We start from the raw sequence: 9187 nt of genomic DNA on the forward strand, positions 1-9187 counted from the left end.
TTTTTGTTCACCATCACTCCAATAAAACACGTGTAGCGCCACCCGCGAAATAGCCGCTTGGTAAATTTGCGTTCTTTGATCTCCGCCTCAACCCCAAGAATGACCTCAGCCCCTCTGGCACACCTGGTTAAATTAAATGACTGCAAACACATTTAGGCTGGGTTCACACAAGAGCGATGCGGGAACGCCGCGATTCCGCAGCGTTTTCCCGCATCGCATGCCTCCCGCCGGCAGTTCACACTGCCCTATGCGGACTTCTGGGAGTGTCAGTGAAATGTTAATGACACCCCCAGATCAGTTCGCATATAGCAGTGCGATCTGCAAACTCGGACAGGAATCGGATCGCATGGTGTGAACACCCATGCGATCTGTTTCTGCTGCGGACCAAAAAAAGGGTCCCGTGTGAGTTTGCGGCGGGTGCGATGCAAATTCAGTCATACTATCTGTATGGCTGAACTCGCATCGTACAGAGATCGGATGTGATTTGCACTGCAGTGCGGTGCGAATCACATCTGGTTTTCGCTGCCGCAGCGGTGTGAACCCAGCCTTAAAGACATATGTGGAAAATACTGTTATCCTGGCTGTGGATTATCATCAATAACAGACAGACAACTAGTAGTGATAAACAAATTGAATATATTATCATGGTTTAAAGCATATGGAACACACTGTAAAACACTGTTAAACCTTTCTGCAAAGAATTAATACATTTGAAAAGACAACACTCAATACTTAGCAACTGTAAATTTAGAAAAGGGCAGTAATCCATATGCCCATAACACAGATGCTGAGAGAGAGGATAGAAGATCTATCAACTTCTCAGCTCCTTCTGGTCCACAAATACCATTGAAAATAACAATACAAAAAGATGGCTGGCAGCTGAACTGGCATGGTGATGGGACACCGGCCAACAGGACATCTGGATGGGTATTGTGATCCCCGAAGCGGTGTGTGGGTTGTCTCCACTGGGCTAGATAGTACAAGTTGCTTAGCAGGGTCCCTGGGCTGAACGATGGAGGGCCATGTGGGTCACACTATTCCTAGCTCCTTTATCCTCAGTCTCTTGGTAGCAGTCTCGGGAAAAGCATGTGTCTCTCTCTCTCAGATGCTGGTAGACAGTGTGGCTCTCTCTCTCTCACAGTACCGTCACCTCACCACTCCTGTTCTCTGTCCCCTCTCTTCACGGTAACTCTCCCCAGTAGTCTCAAGAGAAACATGGCTTTCTCTCCCTCTGTCACACAGTCCCTGGTGTCAGCGTGCGTCTCTCCCCTCAATCAGATGTCGGTACCTCAGATCGCTCTCCTCAGATCTTCTGTAATGCTGTGTGGAAAACCTGTCTCTCTCTCTCTCTTTCCATTACCTCAGCACTTCCTTCTCTTCAGTCTCCTGTCAGCACTCTCTCTGTAGTGATGTGTGGAAAACCTGTCTCTCTCTCTCTTTTGTCTAACCTCAGCACTTCCCTCTCCTCATTTACCTCAGCACTTCCCAAAACTCCCCTTTTTCCCAGTGTGCTTTGTGTCTCTGGGTTTTCTGGAAGGACAAGTCAGCATCTCTCTATCTCCATCTTGTGGCCAAAAGGAGAAATTGCATTACAACATGCCTGCTACACACATTTGACAGCAAAATGAAATAAAATTGTTGGCCTATAATTCTACTTTAAGACTGTAAATCCAGGAAAGCAGCACTGAGAAAACAGGAGCCAGCAGCATCCAAAGTTGTAAATTGTAAAAGGTAAGGTATAAATTTTAAGAAATAGTTTACACCTGAATGTTTATTTTATTGTGCTCAATGTGTCAAGCTAAAAATGTGGAGGGTTTACTATAAAGCCTCATATGCACTATCAGATTTTCTGCTGATTTTTTACTTCAGATTTACCAAAACTATATAAATATGAGGTCAAACCTTAGGAGTTTCAATATGTATGCAATCAGGCAGGCCCTTGCACTACATGGTTTTGGTAAATATGAAGGGAAAAAATCAGCAGAAAATCTGATAGTGTGTATGGGGCTTTACTGTGACTTTCAAAATTCTTACCAGGTAAGGTCCAGGAGCCAGGGTTGCCAACTCTCTGTAAATTTATGGACAGTCCATAAATTTCTACCCATTTACAGGCTATCCATTAACCCCCCCCATAACATACTGTATAGTTGACCCTATACACTGAAATATGGCTATATAATAATTCTTACTTAATTATTATGTATTTTTTGAATCCTTGTTTTATACTACATGTAAGATAGCAAAGATTCTTTTACTGGAATTAATACTTCTGGAAAGCATTTCTTTAAATATCCTATGAATAATGCATTGTTGTCTATGCCCTTCTATATTGTAAAATGCAATAAAACAATTATTTATTCTAAAAAAACTTGTCAAAGCAAATAAAATAGTTGACATACACTACAAACATTCACTTCTCAATAAACAATATAATAAGTAAATATATCTATATATGTACAATGTCTGTAGATTAAAGTGACCCTATCACTATAACAAAATGATGCATTCAGCCACGGAGGGATTTATCCCCTTCCTGACCAGAGCACTTTTTACAATTTGGCACTGCATTGCTTTAACTGGTAATTGTGGAGTCATGCAATGTTGTATTCAAAAGAAATGTGCATCTTTTTTCCCCCACAAATAGAGCATTCTTTAGATGGTATTTGATTGCCTCTACCATTCAGGTGAGCAGACTGGACGGATCAGCAGGCAGGTGAGCAGACTGGACGGATCAGCAGGCAGGTGAGCAGACTGGACGGATCAGCAGACAGGTGAGCAGACTGGACGGATCAGCAGGCAGGTGAGCAGACTGGACGGATCAGCAGGCAGGTGAGCAGACTGGACGGATCAGCAGGCAGGTGAGCAGACTGGACGGATCAGCAGGCAGGTGAGCAGACTGGATGGATCAGCAGACAGGTGAGCAGACTGGACGGATCAGCAGACAGGTGAGCAGACTGGACGGATCAGCAGACAGGTGAGCAGACTGGACGGATCAGCAGACAGGTGAGCAGACTGGGCGGATCAGCAGACAGGTAAGCAGACTGGACGGATCAGCAGACAGGTGAGTAGACTGGACGGATCAGCAGACAGGTGAGCAGACTGGACAGATCAGCAGACAGGTGAGCAGACTGGACGGATCAGCAGACAGGTGAGCAGACTGGACGGATCAACAGACAGGTGAGCAGACTGGACGGATCAGCAGACAGGTGAGCAGACTGGACGGATCAGCAGGCAGGTGAGCAGACTGGACGGATCAGCAGGCAGGTGAGCAGAGTGGACGGATCAGCAGGCAGGTGTGCAGACTGGACGGATCAGCAGGCAGGTGAGCAGACTGGATGGATCAGCAGACAGATGAGGACTGGACGGATCAGCAGGCAGGTGAGCAGACTGGACGGATCAGCAGACAGGTGAGCAGACTGGACGGATCAGCAGACAGGTGAGCAGACTGGACGGATCAGCAGACAGGTGAGCAGACTGGACTGATCAGCAGACTGGACGGATCAGCAGACAGGTGAGCAGACTGGACGGATCAGCAGACAGGTGAGCAGACTGGACGGATCAGCAGACAGGTGAGCAGACTGGACGGATCAGCAGACAGGTGAGCAGACTGGACGGATCAGCAGACAGGTGAGCAGACTGGACGGATCAGCAGACAGGTGAGCAGACTGGACGGATCAGCAGACAGGTGAGCAGACTGGACGGATAAGCAGACAGGTGAGCAGACTGGATTGATCAGCAGACAGGTGAGCAGACTGGACGGATCAGCAGACAGGTGAGCAGACTGGAAGGATCAGCAGACAGGTGAGCAGACTGGACGGATCAGCAGACAGGTGAGCAGACTGGACGGATCAGCAGACAGGTGAGCAGACTGGAAGGATCAGCAGGCAGGTGAGCAGACTGGACGGATCAGCAGGCAGGTGAGCAGACTGGACGGATCAGCAGGCAGGTGAGCAGACTGGACGGATCAGCAGGCAGGTGAGCAGACTGGACGGATCAGCAGACAGGTGAGCAGACTGGACGGATCAGCAGACAGGTGAGCAGACTGGACGGATCAGCAGCAGTGGCGGCCCGCCCATAGGGGGCGCCCGGGCGCCGCCCCCCCTCTCCCTAGGTGTAAAAAAAAAAAGTTAAAAAAAAAAAAAAAAAAAAAGAAAACGGGCCCTTTAAGACATTAAAAAAAAAAAAAAAAAAAATGTAATTTAACAATTTAACATAGTGTACTGTGGCGCCGGTCACAGTGCACTATGAGAAGCGCCACGTCGATGCAATCACAAGATTGCATCCATGGCGCTTCATTTGCGGGTTAAAAACCCGCCTTGCGGCGCACTGCAGAACGCCGACTAGCTTCCGCCCGTAAAATCACTGTGATTCTACGGGCGGGAGCATTGTCATTCTTAGACAGGCAGTCACTTCCGGCTTTCGGCTGCTTCACGAAACCCGGAAGTGACGTAGGCAGCTCCGTTCCTTAGCCCGAGCGGAGCTGCCAGACAATGAGAGGTGAGTCACCGCATAAAGGCTTTCTAGCTTCTACTTTGTGGAGAATGTTCGTGCATTTAGCTGAATGAATGCAAAAAGCTTTCACAGCCAGAAAGGTTTCCCCAGGCCAGGCGACTTTTGCCGTGGCCAATCAGAGAATGAGCTCTGAAGGGGGAACTCCACGCCAAATTTCTGGAAAAAAATTTGACGTGGGTTCCCCCTCCGAGAGCATACCAGGCCCTTAGGTCTGGTATGGATTCCAAGGGGAACCCCCTACGCCGAAAAAACGGCGTGGGGGTCCCCCCCAGATCCACACCAAACCCTTATCCAAGCACGCTACCCGGCCGGCCAGGAAAGGGGGTGGGGACGAGCGGGCGCCCCCCCCTCCTGAGCCGTACCAGGCCGCGTGCCCTCAACATGGGGGGGTGCCTTGGGGGAGGGGGGGCGTGCGGCCTCCCCACCCCAAAGCACCTTGTCCCCATGTTGATGAGGACAAGGGCCTCTTCCCGACAACCCTGGCCTCTACCATTCAGGAAGACCGGGCCACCGCCTCTAAAAGAGCTATAAGAAGGCGCGGTGGCCCGGCAGAAGAACCGAAGAGGGGGACAAGACCCCCGAAGTCGGGAGAAGAGGCCGGCGGCGAGGAAGAAAGCCGGACTCCTCCGCTAGCAAAAGAGCTACAAGAAGATAGCGGAGGAGTCCGGCGAGAAGACCCCCGAAGACGGAAGACCCCCGGAGCTGTGCAATAAAATATTTTAACCCTGTGTTGTGTTTTTTTTTTTACTTTTTTTCACAGGTGAATGGGTAGGGGTACATTGTACCCCATACTCATTCACATAGGGTGGGGGGCCGGTATCCGGGGCCCCCTTATTAAAGGGGGCTCCCAGATTCCGATAAGCCCCCCGCCCGCAGACCCCGACAACCAACGGCCAGGGTTGTCGGGAAGAGGCCCTTGTCCTCATCAACATGGGGACAAGGTGCTTTGGGGTGGGGGGGCCGCACGCCCCCCCTCCCCCAAGGCACCCCCCCATGTTGAGGACACACGGCCTGGTACGGCTCAGGAGGGGGGGCCGCCCGCTCGTCCCCACCCCCTTTCCTGGCCGGCCGGGTAGCGTGCTCGGATAAGGGTCTGGTGTGGATCTGGGGGGGACCCCCACGCCGTTTTTTCGGCGTAGGGGGTTCCCCTTGGAATCCATACCAGACCTAAGGGCCTGGTATGCTCTCGGAGGGGGAATCCACGTCAATTTTTTTTTCAGATTACATAAGGGGCGTGTTTTATGAGAAGTGGGAGGGGCCAAAATGATGGGCGGGGTCATGATGGGCGGGGTCTGGCACCCCCCCATCCAAAAACTTCACCAGCCGCCACTGATCAGCAGACAGGTGAGGCAAACCGGGACTGGAGCTGGATGGCTGCAGTAGGTAAGTATAGCAGATTGCAGTAGAGTCTTGGAACGTCAGGCAGGCCAGGTCGGTAATCAGGCTGGTAACGGAGGAACAAGAGGAGCAGGCAGAAGGAATTGTCAAACAAGCCAAGGGTTAGATGCAGGCGGATAACAGGAACAGTCTCAAAACAAGCCAGGTCAAACAGGAGCAGGTATCAGATCTTCAGGAACCACATACACAGAGTTGCAAATCAGACAGCAAGCATACAGTGCTGCTGAGGTGTTTAAATAAGGCAGCCTGTTGCCAATCACTGAAATCAGCCTGGAGTAAGTTAACCCTAAGGTAGCAGATCCATGACAGTCATGGAGCCTCTGCCGTCTACAGGATTGTATTCTGAGCCTGAATCTGACAGATGAGTCACTTCCTCTTCACTATATGTCATGCTCAGAAACGTGTAGGCCTCTTCACTAGTGTACCTTCGATTTGCCATTTTGGGCTCTAAATTTAATGGTACACTAGTGAGACTCACAAGTAAAAAAGCTCCCGACTGTTAGCGACTGATTCAAACGCTACCAAAAAAACTGTTAGTGATCGCAAGGATCAGTCCTGACTCTGCAAAGGCTGCAGTTATGTGTTTTGTGACAGTGATCGATCGATACTGCACTTGGGTGGGATGGGCTGGGCAAAATGCAGGTGCTAGCAGGTATCTGGGCTGATCCCGCTAACACTGTGTTTTTGGGAACCCTAAACTGCTGGGGACGCTAGTATAGATCTGATCAAATATCGATCCGTTCAGATACTATACCACTAAGAGAGGTGTATGCTGCGTGTGTGGGTGTTAGCGGTACTGGCACTAACCTGACGCTGCCTGGGGCAATGCAGACTCTATCTGACCTTAAAACCTAACTGATATCACCCACCGGGCGATCATGGGGTTAAACCTTTATTAGGTAATAAACGGTAGGTGCCCTGACACTATAAAAAAACAAACTAACCAGCATCACATGATCATTGGTGAAAGGGTTAAATAGGGGGCAATCAGGGGGTTAAAACCTTTATTAGGCAGTATATGGGGGTACCTGACGCTATAAAAAGCTGACAGTAAACCTAAATACTTACCTGACTACCTAGCATTACCTCTGACACTAATATAGCGATCAGAAAAAAGATTGCTTAGTGACACTGGCAACAGGGGTTAACTGGGGGGTGATCAAGGGGTTAAACCTTTATTAGGAGGGGTAGGGAGGTACCCTAGACCTAAAGGGGCCTACCATTAACTGCCCTACCACTTATAACAGTCACAAATTACACCATTGCAGTAATCAGTAAAAAAATAAAAACTACTATTGGTGTCACGGTGACAGGGGGTGCAGGGGGGTGATTGGGGGGTGATTTGTGTGCCTGCGTGTTCTACTGTTAGTGTAGTGTTGGTGCAAACTTGCTTGAGGTCTTCTTTCCTCAGAAGCCGGAACGCAAAGGCTTCACGAGGAGTGATGACATCACTTCCTCTGCTTCTGTTTACATTACAGAAGCAGAGGAAGCTTTCCATTCGCCAGGAGCGATCGTGAGGGGGTGGCCATGAATCAGTGGCCTCCCCTTCAGCACGGATCACTCCTAGAGCGGGAGGCGAGTAACGTACCCATACGTTACTCTGCCTGCCCGTGACATTCTGCTGCAGTATATCTGCATGAGGCGGTCGGCAAGTGATTAAAGCCATACTTGAATCAGTCCCCCTACTTCTTTATTGGCTCACTGGCTGTGATTGACAGCAGCAGGAGCCAATGAGAAGTAAGAGCCCCCCGGAGAGTCAAGGCTCTCGTGCACATCACTGGATAAAAATGGGGCTTGGGTAAGTATTAAGGGGGCTGCTGCACATTAAAGGTTTTTTTTACGTTCATGCATACAATGCAAGACCTTGAGCCTTTAGAACCACTTTCATTTGTCCAAGTAGCCCCAGTACCAATATAAATCTGCTCCAGCACCCATTAGCCACAGTATCTGATATTATTGAATACACTTATGTAGTCCTATTACTCAGTCCATCAGGATCTTGGATGCTGAATATGCTAATGCTGAAGATTTTTTTCAACAAGTTTTTTTGGAAATTATTTCTCTTCTTCAGGAGAAGTTCTACAAAAAACATAAGTCATAAAGTCATAACTTAATATCATAATCATTATACATTATATCCAGTGATGTAAGTTAAAATAAATGGAGTTACGTAACGCAGAGGGTAAAGAGTAATCTAAATAATTACTCTTCCCCTCATGGTAACTCAGTTCCCATTACTTGGGCAGAGTTACCTCAATTACATTTACCGCCCAGGAGGCCCTGCCATGGCCGCACTGCCTGACCGTTCGTTCCGCCGCGGGGAGGGGGGTTTTCACCCACTGAGCTGAGAAGAGGCTGAGACTCAGAGACTGTCTGGACCGCCCCATGCCGCCCCGCCTATCCAAATAGAAAGAATGTAGGGAGGCAGGGCGGACACTGAAAAATTAAGTCAGCTGACCAGCTGACACCAATCGAGTGAAGGGGAGGGTCTCTCTCTCTCACCCCATGAGGAAAGGCATCCCTGGAGGCATTCAAGTAAGTGACTGTCTGATGATTGGAATTGCAGTGCAATCAATCCATCCCAAGTCCTCCACTACCTCTGCTTCTTACTGATCCCATCCCTACCCACCCACCATCATCTCTACAACAGATGTGATGGGGAGGGATAAGGTAGAGATGAGATCAGTGGTGGTGGGGGATGGGATCAGTAAGAGGCAGAGGTGGTGGTGGGAGAGGATGGCACCACGACCGCTGCCACCCCCCAAGTGGCACCGCTGCCACCCCCCCAAGTACTGTACACCCCTGACACCCCCCCCCCAAGTACACCACCACCACTGCCACCCCCCCCAAGTACCACCACTGCCACCCCTCAAGTGCCACCATTGCCACCCCCTCAAGTACCACCACTGCCACCCCTGTCACAGTTACTTTGCTGAGTAACTAATTACTTTTCCATTGTAGTAACCGAGTTACTAACGCAATTACTTTTTGAGAGAAGTAATTTGTAACTTAACTAATTACTTTTTTAAAGTAAGATGACCAACACTGATTATATCAGATAGAATGAACAGGAAGTGTGGTGTAAAAACTGCAGTAACCTGGAACAACCATCTGCTTAATTCCAATTCGGACTGTATTTGATTGCTCCATCATTTACATTTTATCAATGCCATCAAACCATCTTTATTCATCATTAAGAAATGCACAAGAAAAATGATTCCTTTATCTGGATCTTTGGTGTAGGGATAAATATTTTATGTCTATGTTTTATGAAGCT

Source organism: Lithobates pipiens, unplaced genomic scaffold (genome assembly GCF_037356315.1).
Source record: "Lithobates pipiens isolate NorthernLeopardFrog02 unplaced genomic scaffold, aLitPip1_a1.2 Scaffold_23, whole genome shotgun sequence".
Lineage (NCBI taxonomy): Eukaryota > Metazoa > Chordata > Amphibia > Anura > Ranidae > Lithobates > Lithobates pipiens.